This window comes from Anolis carolinensis, chromosome 2 (genome assembly GCF_035594765.1).
Source record: "Anolis carolinensis isolate JA03-04 chromosome 2, rAnoCar3.1.pri, whole genome shotgun sequence".
Taxonomy (NCBI): domain Eukaryota; kingdom Metazoa; phylum Chordata; class Lepidosauria; order Squamata; family Dactyloidae; genus Anolis; species Anolis carolinensis.
In genome coordinates, this window is record NC_085842.1 from 94398323 (window position 1) to 94410402 (window position 12080).

A 12080-nucleotide genomic window follows, 5' to 3' on the forward strand; every position below is an offset into this window, starting at 1 on the left:
CTATTTCCTTAGACACAATATTCAAACCTCAATAAATGCAACAACTATAAATTCACACTAGCCTCATGGATGAATTTACTCTGCTTTACTAAATAACTGCCAGTAATATTTGTGAGCCCTTATCTGAAAACCAATTAACAGACAAGCATTTTGGAGTGCCTGTGGCTAGACGCTTAGTTTTTTCCTGCCTGGATTGTGCCAAATACAGGGCAAAAGGATCATTTAAAAAGCATTAATCACATAGCTGTTTTTTCTCTGCCTCTAATTGCCAGAAAAGAAGACTGCAAAAGGAGAAACCAGCATATGAAGGTCTGAGAATAGAAACCCCTACTATTGCACACATTAAAAGGGAAGAGGATAGAAAATTAAAAGTGTTTCCATGACTGAAATCTAAAGTTTAAAGATAGATCTAGATCTGGAAAGATGGCTAATCAGTGATTTAGTCCTTGTCATCCAGTATAACATACAACCCAGATTTGTGAAGGGAGATGGCAGCACTGTGGTTGTGTAAAATAGCTATTTAGCTATTGAGCAAGAAGAAAGAAGAAAATTATGAGACACAGTTTAGGATGATGGATCAACATACTTGTAAAAAGGTTGACAGTGTTTGATGGGATCATGACATTTAACAGGGTACAAGGCTCACTCATATATAATGGAAACCAATTCTTTGGTCAGAAATAAATACATTATTGTGAAGTAAGGATTGCTTATAAGCGCATAGTGGATTTTACATTAATCTTGTTTGGGGAAAAACACCTTTTGAAGCAGCTTTTAAATAGTAAAGCTGTCAGATGACACTGGTTTATATCCACGTTTTTCATATAGCATATTATATCTTAAGTTTTAAGAAACTTTCCACAGAGGAGTAAAACAGTGTGAGGGGCTTTGCTGACTCTTATCTTTATATTCTGAAAAGGTTGCACTCACTTTATGCCTTGTATAAAAACCAGGAACACAATTTACCTGCTTTGCATAGAGGCAAAGGTCACCTATCCAGTGGCAATGGTAGCTCACATGTCTGTGGAATGGTAAGTTTGTTCTTGGTTTCAGACTTTAAAGGAACTGTTCAGGTGCTGAACCTATTCCCTAAACAGGTTCAGCACCCTAGACAGCTCCTTTAAAATTCACCACCCAGCTGAGAAACTCACCAATAACACAGGAACCACTGTCCACTACTGGATCATATCCCCCCCACCCCCACTCCGGTGAATCACTCCCACCACAGCCAAAAGCTGTCCCACTGTGAGCTAACTTTATGTGATTTCAGTCTCTCTTCATTGAGTTTGCCAAAAAGTCCCATTCCCTCCAATCTGATCCTGGACAATCTACAGGAATTCAAATAGTATGAAAACTTTCTACATAAATAGTAGATTACTCTCATAATGCTACCCTTCCTTCCCCAAACTTGAACTCAAGACAGAACAAATTTTCTCCTCTCAAAGAAAAGGGCCTTTCTCAAAGTTGCTTTCTAGTTTGAAAATGTTACTTTTTAGACCAAAGTTCTCAGCTCCCTGAATCCCCTCCCATGTTGCCTGAAGGAATGCTAGAATTTGTGGTCACATCCTCACCCAAAGAAAGGTCCCTCCCCAGCTACATTTGAAGGAAGCTACCACTGGCAAAGAATTTGAATTTGAAGTTAGTTAATACTGCAAGGCTTGGCGCTTGCAGGAAATAGGGGAAGCAGTGCAGGAACAATGTGTTCTGTCCCCAAACTTGCTAAGCCTCATGAAAGGTAAGAGTACTCTCCAGAACAACCTGAATAATAGGATGACTCTTGAATGTTACACTAATTTACAATTCAGAACTCACACACTTCAAGAGAGTTGTGATTTTCCTAGAAGCCAAAATTTAGGAATTGTATTTATTTATTTATTTACAACATTTTTACCCCCCCCCCTTTCTCACCTGAAGAGACTCAAGAGCTTGATTTTTCCCTTTTATCCTCAAAACTGCTTTATTCAAAAAGTGTGTGTGTTTGTGTGTGTGTGTGTGTGTGTGTGTGTGTGTGTGTGTGTATATATGTATATATATATATATATTCTGTTTCCTTTACCACTTTTCCTTGGGGTAACTACAAGATGGCATTTCTTTTACCAAATTGACTAGATTTCGGACATTTCAGTACTAAAGTTGACAGGCAAAAAGAAACAGAGAAGGAGATTGATAACAGTATCATGTCAACTGCCTCCTTGTGATGTCTATTTGTATAGTATATTGTCATAACTATAATGTATTTCAGCTTATATTTTTCAGATATGCAATCCAGACAACTGTTTGACATGCTGGCCTTGTACCAGTAATACAATCTTCAATATATTTTTTTGAGCAATTGGATGTGTTCCTTTAGGTCTACAGACATCCTTGTCATAATCTTTTCAACCTCAATTTAAAACAAATGAAGAAAAAAGAGATAATGTTACAGAAGATTTTTTTTCCAGGCCAGGACTAGGCTAGAAAGAGAACAACATTTTTAACTCGCAACTCTGAATTTCAGATCCCCATGGAAAACTGACAGAGCAAAGTATGTGTGTATGTGTGCACATATGTGTGTCTTTTGGAATCAAGATGCTTGATAAAAGTATTTCCTTCAACTTCCCATGAGTCAAAATGTATTCTGAGACAAAGTGCAAGTTATCTTGGAAATCTTCACAATTACAAAGCCTGCTGTGTGCTTAAAAAAAAAACCCAAACGAATTATTAGTTTAAAATCTCAGTGCATTTCTAAGAAATACATGCAAACATTCTTTAGTTAATGTGAAAATGTATATATTAATTACAAATTCCATGCAGAAAGGAAAAAAGACATATCTTAACACTGAACAGGAACGAAAGATAACTCAAGAATATTGGTGGGATTCAGGGAGAGATTCAGGAAAATGTAGTGAAATCAGGACTGAATCCTGTTCCAACTGGAGTAAAACCATTGAAGCAATCATTGAATAGTGAGTCAAGTTTTACTAAATAGGTCTGCAACAACTATAACTGGAACTTGCAGTAAGATTTAAATCTGAGAGTTTTTCACATATCTTGGTATCTTAATGGCTATTTCTGAAATTTCAATCTTTTGTTTTTAGAAAGTTGTAAATATAATATGATAATATTTCAGAACTGACATATCATAAATGTAGCCATGAACCATGAATGGGAGACTACTGTGTTCTAAGAAGTATTATAAAGTAAGACTTAAAAAAAAAAAGAAGCTTTCAAACAATCCTAAAATAGAAAAGATCTGGATTATACCCTCCAACTGTCCTGCATTATCTGGGACAGTTCTGATTTATAATCTGCCATCCCATTTCTCCAGCCACTTTTACAATATCCCAATTTGTCTCTCTTCAGCTGCTATAAACTGAATTCAAAATTATTGGGTTTCATCCCTGGATTGCACAGGTTTTTGTGTCATCATGTTTCTAGTCCTCAATGAGTAGCTAGACTAGAAACAGAGCTAAGCTGAGGGATTCCCTTGCCCACATTCCTATGCAAGTTTCCCAAAAGGGCTTTGTCTTTGTCTTTCCTGCTAGCCACTGTCTCCTCCCCCTTTGATGACATAGGGAACTTCCTCTTAGGTTTAAATTTCCCTGGGTCAACCATGTGGTCTCCACCATTTTCTGCTTTTCTTTTCTACCTGTGAGGATGCACATTTTGCCTTTTTCTAGGCAAAATGTAGCTGCATGGATATTTTTACTTTTTACCTTCTTTGGAAGATGAGATTTAGTAAGGTAGTTAGCGCCAGTACTTTTGTATCAAGAATGTATTTCTTTTTTACTTCAATAAATATTTTTGAACAAAAGTTCTGATTCTGCAATCCTAAGCCATTCTAAGGATTAAGAAGCTTTTCCTTTGCACCACGCATAAGTTTCTGCTGGTTAAGGAGTTTACTCTTGGTAAAGGTAAAGGTTTTCCCCTGACGTTAAGTCCAGTCATGTCCGACTCTGGGGGTTGGTGCTCATCTCCATTTCTAAGCCAAAGAGCTGGCGTTGTCCGCAGATGCCTTCAAGGTCATGACTGCATGGAGCACAGTTGTCTTCCTATCAGAATGATACCTATCAATCCACTCAAATTTGCATGTTTTTGAACTGCTGGGTTGTCAGAAGTGGAGGCTAACAGCGGGAGCTCACCCTGCTCCCCGGATTCAAACCGTCAACCTTTCGGACAGCAAGTTCAGCAGCTCAGTGGTTTGACCTGCTGTACCATTGGGGACTCCTGGTACTCTGCTATATTTTGGTGGAATTTCCCCAACTTAAGGTTATTTTTGAGCCTAACAGCTCAGATTCACCAACAAAAATGAAAAGGTAGTGTAGCCTCAGTTTTCTCAGCAGGAGGGAGAGGAAAGGAAGGGTGAATTCCTGCCATTCCCAAGAAGAAACAAGTAATAGCAAACTGCTGCAGTTCCTCCTGGTTTGTGTCTTCTTCCTCATTGATAATTTTTTTGTCATTTTGACTATCTCATGTTGCTTGGCCATACGTATCCCAGTTTTCATCTATGAAATGTTGGTGGTTCTGCAAGACATTTTCTTTCTATCGAAAATTATACCTATTCAGAAAGACTTATATTAATACATTAGTTCTAAACTACAGTGCTGAACCTGCCATTCATATTCGTTTTTGACTTCTCAATATTTGTAACAACCATCATAAGGAATAAAATTAAGCATTCTGCATCTCAATATACCAGCAGCAATTTTTCAGATTAACGGATGGTTCCTGTAGCCCTCTAATGGCAGTAAATGTGGAGAGTCCTTTTGTCTTATTGGTAAATTGCAGTTTTTTCAAATAAACCAGCCCTCACTTCAGTCTGAGAGTGTCTTGAGACACATCCATCTACATAAAGTACACACTAGAGAGGAAATTGAGCTGTGACGTTGTCCTGATGACATACAAATCTTTGTAAACACATTTTTCTTTACAGAGCTACTAACTTAAAAGATTTTAAAGAACAGACAGCTAGGCTGGTTGCTTGTTAGAGCACATGGAAAATGTAATTTTTTCACAAAGCTCTGTTTGTGCTGCACTTTATTCCAACTATCAGGGCAAGTAGTTGGTTTACCATAAATAGGATGCTGTTCTTGACACATGATAAGTCAGATATTTAAGCAATGTAAACAGTAAAGATGCCGTAAATAATTTTCTGTCATTTGAAGGGGGTCTGTTGCATCTCCTCCAACCACTAGGTCATACTTATAATTTGGTTTCAGTTGCATTTCCCTCGGACTGTTGCGGAGGGGGGCAGCGGATTATGGGTGGGTACAACATATCTCATAAAAACCTTTCATGTATATTTTTAAATATATATGATTTATTGCTTATTTCACATCGATTCTGAGGTTTCTTGTTACATTCATGCGACATACTAACATGTCATGACACATAATTTGGAAAACTCTGATCGATATGACCAAAATTGGATTTACACACAATGATTTTAAATTCTAGAGAGATTTTTATATTATCCTGTCTTTCTACCAGGGCAGGACTGTACATAAATTTAAACAAAATACATATGCATATAACACTCGAAAGCATTTTTTAAATTATCTCTTTTGTAAAAACTAAACATTGGATTAGTAAAGGTAAAGGTTTTCCCCTGACATTAAATCTAGTTGTGTCCGCCTCTGGGGGTTGGGGCTCATCTCCATTTCTAAACCGAAGAGCCGGCATTGTCTGTAGACATCTCCAAGGTCATGTGGCTGGCATGACTACATAGAGCGCTGTTACCTTCCCGCCGGAGCGGTATCTATTGATCTACTCACATTTGCATGTTTTTGAACAGCTAGGTTGGCAGAAGCTGGGGCTAATAGTGGGAGCTCACTCCACTCCCCAGATTTGAGCCACTGACCTTTCGTTCAGCAAGTTCAGTAGCTCAGTGGTTTAACCCACTGCATCACCAGGGACTCCACAAACATTTGATTAAAACAGTTTAAAAGCACATAAAAGCATAGTGAGAATGAGACAAAATATAACATAAAATGAAGCTCACTTTTTCCCTGTTCTTCTCTTTTTATGAAAAAGAAAGAAAAAGCTGTGCCATGCTGGGAAAAGTTGAATGAATATTTGATTAATTTTAATTTATCTCTTCCCAGTCCTTCCATTTTCTCATTTTATTTATCATATATGTTCACAAAACGATTACCCAAATATTTTTCCATGGTTTAAAATTTGTCACAAACCAAGCAAGTGGATGATCTCTCCCACTGTTCTACCTCACAATGCTACCTGTTTTCTAAGGCCACAATGCAACTGTGTATTAAAAAGGCCCTTCATCCTAAAGCTGGGCTCAGTTCTTCTTGTCTCTCAGGGCCCTTCTACATAGCCATATAACCCAGAATATCAAGGCAGAAAATCCCACAATATCTGCTTTGAACTGGGTTATTTGGGTCCACACTGCCATAAATTCCAATTCAAAGCAAATAATGTGGGGTTTTATTCAGCTGTGTGGAAGGGGCTCCTGATCTCAGATATCTGGAGAGGAATAAGACTGTCTGGGTTCAGTGGGTCTTACTCTGAACTAAGTATACCGGTAGTTGGAATCACCAACATCATTTAGGGTTGTTGTATGTCTTTCGGGCTGTGTGGCCATGTTCCAGAAGCATTCTCTCCTGACGTTTCGCCCACAACCTCTGAGGATGCCTGCCATAGATGTGGGCGAAACGTCAGGAGAGAATGCTTCTGGAACATGGCCACACAGCCCGAAAGACATACAACAACCCTGTGATCCTGGCCATGAAAGCCTTCGACAACACATTGAACATCATTTAGGCTTGAGCCCCTGATCTGGAATAGAAAGGCATGGACGGAGTTGCAACGTGGCAGCCACAAAAGATGAAAGAAAGCCCCATGGAGAGTTAAACCTTCCCCCAATTATTCCCTTGGGCCAGTTGCGATACCATATCTCCACACTTCCTTTTGGCAATTTATTTATTAATATTTGTTGTGTATTTTAATTTGTATTTTATAGAAATATGTTTTCATGTGTGTGTTTTAATGTGTGTGTTTTAGCTATGTTGTAACCCTCCAAGAAGAGAGATGACAGAACTACAAGCACTATCTCAACCAAATGTTGATAATTTGTTCACACTATCATTTATTCACACATAATTTATTCACATTATCTTTCTGCAATTTACATTGCAAAAGCAACAATAGCTGACATAGTGGAAGCCACCAAGTTTTGATGTCACGGATATTTAATCAACAGTTTTAGCATGAAGTGTTCCTCCCTATGAATTGTGGCCACTTAAAAACCAACTTGAACAAGTGCACAGAGCTTTACAATGAATGCCTTCAAGATACTGACACACTGATGGAAGAGTGTGACCTGTGGTATAGAAAATAGAAAAAGATTACACCTGGAAAAAAAAAAAGATCAATTGCACTGGAAGCATTTCTAGTCTGTGATAGACAATTTCTTTTCCAAATGTGAAGAAACTTCTTCAGATTTCTGCAACATTGCCAGTGTCAACAGATACAAATGAAAGGTCGTTTTCAACTCTTAAATGTTTAAAAACAGATATAGGAAGCACAATGGGGCAAGAAAGCCTGACTGGACTTGCACTTGAGTGTCCACTGAAGTTTATCAACGGAATCTGATTTCTGTCAAAGTGTATTGACACCGATTTTTGTCATATGTTTCCAACAGATGTTGTGGTATTCTTTTGTAACGACTGAATTACCAATTACGAGTCATTTTCATGTATTTTTAGACTTGAAACTTTGTAGTTGAAATAGAAATGTAATTTAAGTCTATATACAAATATAGAATGATTTATAGAATGTAAATTATTTTGTGTTATCGACCTATTCTCCATGATTTGCTAAAAAAAAATTAAAATTGTTTCAACACCTCAATCCCCATTTTTTTCTGGCTATGGGCCTATGTACCAGACAAGACCAGAGCTAAAATACAGTTTAAAAAACTAAGCAGGATAAAAGTGTGTGCTCGTAATGCATGAAGATGAAACCATGTCATTGGTTCTATAACAACAGCTCTGATTGGTGCAGATACAACTTCAAACAGTGGTGTAGGGTGCAGACATCCTGTGGTAATGTGGCAAGCCTCATTGAGAGCCACATCCACTATTTTAACATGGTGAGATGTATTCCACACTGGGCATGCGTATTCAGGAGCAGAGTAGCAAATCGCAAGGGCAGATGTCTTCACTGTGTCAGGTTGTCATCCCCAGGTTGTGCCAGTCAGCTTTCGTACGATGTTCTTTCTAGCGCCCACTTTTTGCTTGATAGTCAAGCAGTGCTTCTTGTAAGTCAGAGCATGGTCCAGAGTGACTCCCAAGTATGTTGGTGTGCTGCAATGCTCCAGTGGGATTCCTTCCCAGCTAATCCTCAGAGCTCGAGATGCTTGTCTGTTCTTAAGGTGAAAAGCACACGCCTGCGTTTTAGATGGATTAGAGATTAGCTTTTCCCTGTAATAGTCAGTAAGATCACCTAAAGCTTCAGAGAGCTTCTGTTCAACCATTTCAAAGTTCTCGGCTTGTGCAGTGATGGCAGGATCATCAGCATAGATGAGACTCTCTGTCACCAGTGGCTGGTCATAGTATGTAAATGTTAAACACTGATGGAACATGCACACTCCCTTGAAGCAGGCCATTCTGTTTTTGCCAACTGCTTCTCTGGAATTCAACAAAAACACTCCTTTTTTGTACCAGGAAGCTAAAGTGGTGTCGAACTGCATTAACTCTCCAATGTAGATGCACCTGGAAACTCCTAAGTGGCCCAGATGTCTGGGATCTGGAGTAACGTTTCCTATCTGGAGCCACAATGTGGAACCAAGAGAGAAAGCACGCCAGTCAATCTCCTTTTCCAGCGCTGGCGTTTGTAGGGTGTTTGTTGGGGTCCCTTCCCTTCCTCCCTGGCAAGAGCCGCATAATGGAAACCCATGGCCGTGATTTATGCCTCCCAAGCGATGCGAGGGCTTCAGCTCTTCCTCCCAGGAAAGGCGCTGATTTACGGGATGTTGCCCTGCGACGCTAATACAAAAGACAGGGGGAATATTTTACGGGGCTGCAATGTAAACAGCGCCGCAGAAGAGAGCCGCTGTTCCGCGCCCTGATTTACGGCTCTATTTAGACCCCGGCGTCCGGAGGCACGGCGTCAAAGTCACAGGACAGGAGCAGCTGCGCAGGCGCCGTAAAGGCGCTCCGTGAATGCCACCTCCGCAAGCGGAGAGAGCCCCATGCCAGCCCAGCCTTGCGGAGCGCGGCTCTCCGCCACTAGGGGCGCTGCTGAGCCAAACTGGAACACTAACTGATGAGCGCTGGGACCGCGGATTGGTTGAGGGGGAATTCGTTGCCTCGCTCAGAGCCAATCAAAAGCCGTGGAAGGTCAAGCGGGGAATCTGGGGGGAAACAAACAAGGAATACTTGGGATTTTTTTAAGGGGAGGAAAAGCAAGAGGCGCATTGCGGGAGCGGGTGGGTGGGTCTCGTTTGCCAAAGAAGGGCGAAAAGAAATGTAAAGAACAACCTCTTGGGATGCCTAAGATGTGGGCGAAAACAGGAGAGAATGCTTCTGGAACATGGCCATGCAGCCCAGATAATGCATAACAGCCCAGATAATGCTTTATAGTTTGGGTTTCCCAAGGCCAACCTCCCCCTCTCTCTGGGAGGCATGGCTACATTGTAGAATCAATGCAATTTGACACTACTATAACTCAAGTACTAGGAGATTTGGCAGCCGCTTTGAGTCTCCTTGTGAAGAGCAGGATATAAATAAACAGGGTATAAATAAACACAATAATAATAATAAACCAGTGCAGGAGGTCCCGGTGGTGATGGGCACATTGGGTGCCGTGCCAAAAGATCTCAGCCAGCATTTGGAAACAATAGACATTGACAAAATCACGATCTGCCAACTGCAAAAGGCCACCCTACTGGGATCTGCACGCATCATCCGAAAATACATCACACAGTCCTAGACACTTGGGAAGTGTTCAACTTCTGATTTTGTGATACGAAATCCAGCATGTCTATCTTGTTTGCTGTGTCATAATAAAATAACAATAATAATATGGTTGCTGTGAGTTTTCTTGGCTGTATGGCCATGTTCCAGAAGCATTCTCGCCTGACCTTTCACCCACATCTATGGCAGGCATCCTCTGAGGTTTGTGAGGTATATTGGAAACTAGGCAAGGTGAAGTTTATATATCTGTGGAAGGACTAGGATTCCCTCAGGCAGGAATCAGCCTTGATGCTAATCAAGGTGGTTAATTGCAACATTCACACTTGCCTCCAAGAGTTATTTCTTCCATCCTGGACATTCCACAGATATATAAATCTCCCTTGCCTAGTTTCCAAATGACCTCACCATCTCTGAGGATGCCTGCCATAGATGTGGGAAAAACATCAGGAGAGAATGCTTCTGGAACATGGCCATACAGCCCAGAAAACTCATAGCAACCCAGTGATTCTGGCCATGAAAGCCTTTGACAATGCATAATAATATTGATTTGTAGTTTGGTGAGCTACCAGCCCCCTTTTGCAGAGACTGCTAAAGGCCATGTAAAACTACAAATCCTGGGATTCCACTGCATTAAGTCTTGACAGCTAAAGTAGTATTGAACTGCATTAATTCTACAGTTTAGATGCACCCAATTAAGGAAGTTCAGGGCAAGGACCGCAAGCAAATGGGACCACTGTTTCCTCCTATGCAGATGACCACTGAATATGCAGCAGTGATTTCTAACTTTTGATGCTCAAAAAGTTTTGGAAACTTCAGCTTCCAGGACTCTTGTCAGTTAATCAAGTTGGAATTGAAGTCCCAAAACTTCAACTGGGAAAGATTAATTGCCTTGGCTGGGATTAAGCCCAACTGAACACTAGGGGAGCTTCTACACCACTATCCATGAGGTTGTATTTCTCAGTATAATGTAAATATTTTTGTGATTTAACCACTTATCACTGCTTCAGAGGCTAGATATTACAACCCCCATAGCCAAGGGGGGTATACTCTTGAATCCACATGAAACTGTGGATGATAGCAAACCCTATTGAAATGAACAACTTTGACCAAAGGTTTCCATGATGTTGTGCTGGAGAACACAGAAAATTCCTAGAGATTATATATTTTGTCAGATGTGAGTAGATTAAACTGGGTAAGCGGGCCATACTGTATAAATTGGAAGAGGAAATCCTGTAGCTATACTGAGTGGGCATACATTTGTATTATGTGTTTGTAAAACCAAAAAAAGCTGCAATACAAAGCAGCCCATGTACCCTGTGTAAATTAATGCTGTCACAATGCCCTCTGCTCAGTTGATACCAAATGCTAGCATAGAAAAATGAGCCAGTGTGGTTAAGGCCTGGCAGTTCAAAAGCAAATACTTGAAATGTCCCTTCCCAATAGCACCAAACACATTTTGATGCTTGAAACGTTAGCCTGTTTCTTGATATACAGTATTTGCTGTGCTGATTCCAAAAATAGCACCAGTTTTCCCCTATCAGCTCCAGTTTTTGAGATACAGAACATATGCCATATACCAGTCTTCATCTGCTCATCCATAAGAAACCATGATAACCATATCTAAGAAACTAGAGCTGGTGTGGTCTATCTAATATAATTTTGTGAACCAGTGTCTCAAATTATCTCAGGAACAGGCCTAAAACCAAGACACCAGGAAAAAAATAGTTTCTCCTCTAGAAGCCCTGCTCCTGTGCTATTGAAAGAGAAGTGGGTGGGAGATGATGCAGCATCTGACTAGTGTTTTTGAATGCCTGCTGGAGCCAAGCAGCAAGGGAGAAGAAAATGGCTTGTGTCACAGGATAGATAGTTTTCCCAATGCCCATTCTGATGGTGTCTTAGCTCCACCAGGCATTCAAAAGAATATCCAAGTCTATATCACCCTTACCCCATCCCTGCTTTCGTGGCAAAACATAGAAAAAGTGGCTGATGGCATCTGAGGCTGGCCACACTAGTCCATTTCTAGTCCATTAACGATTCTAGCAGGATTCAGCTATTTCTGAATGTCAATGTGAACGGCAGGCGAGGGCAGAAACACCAAAGGGCTCTGCATGTAGGATTGACCCAGCCACGGGTATCCTAACCAGGAATGTGAAACCAATCCCTAAA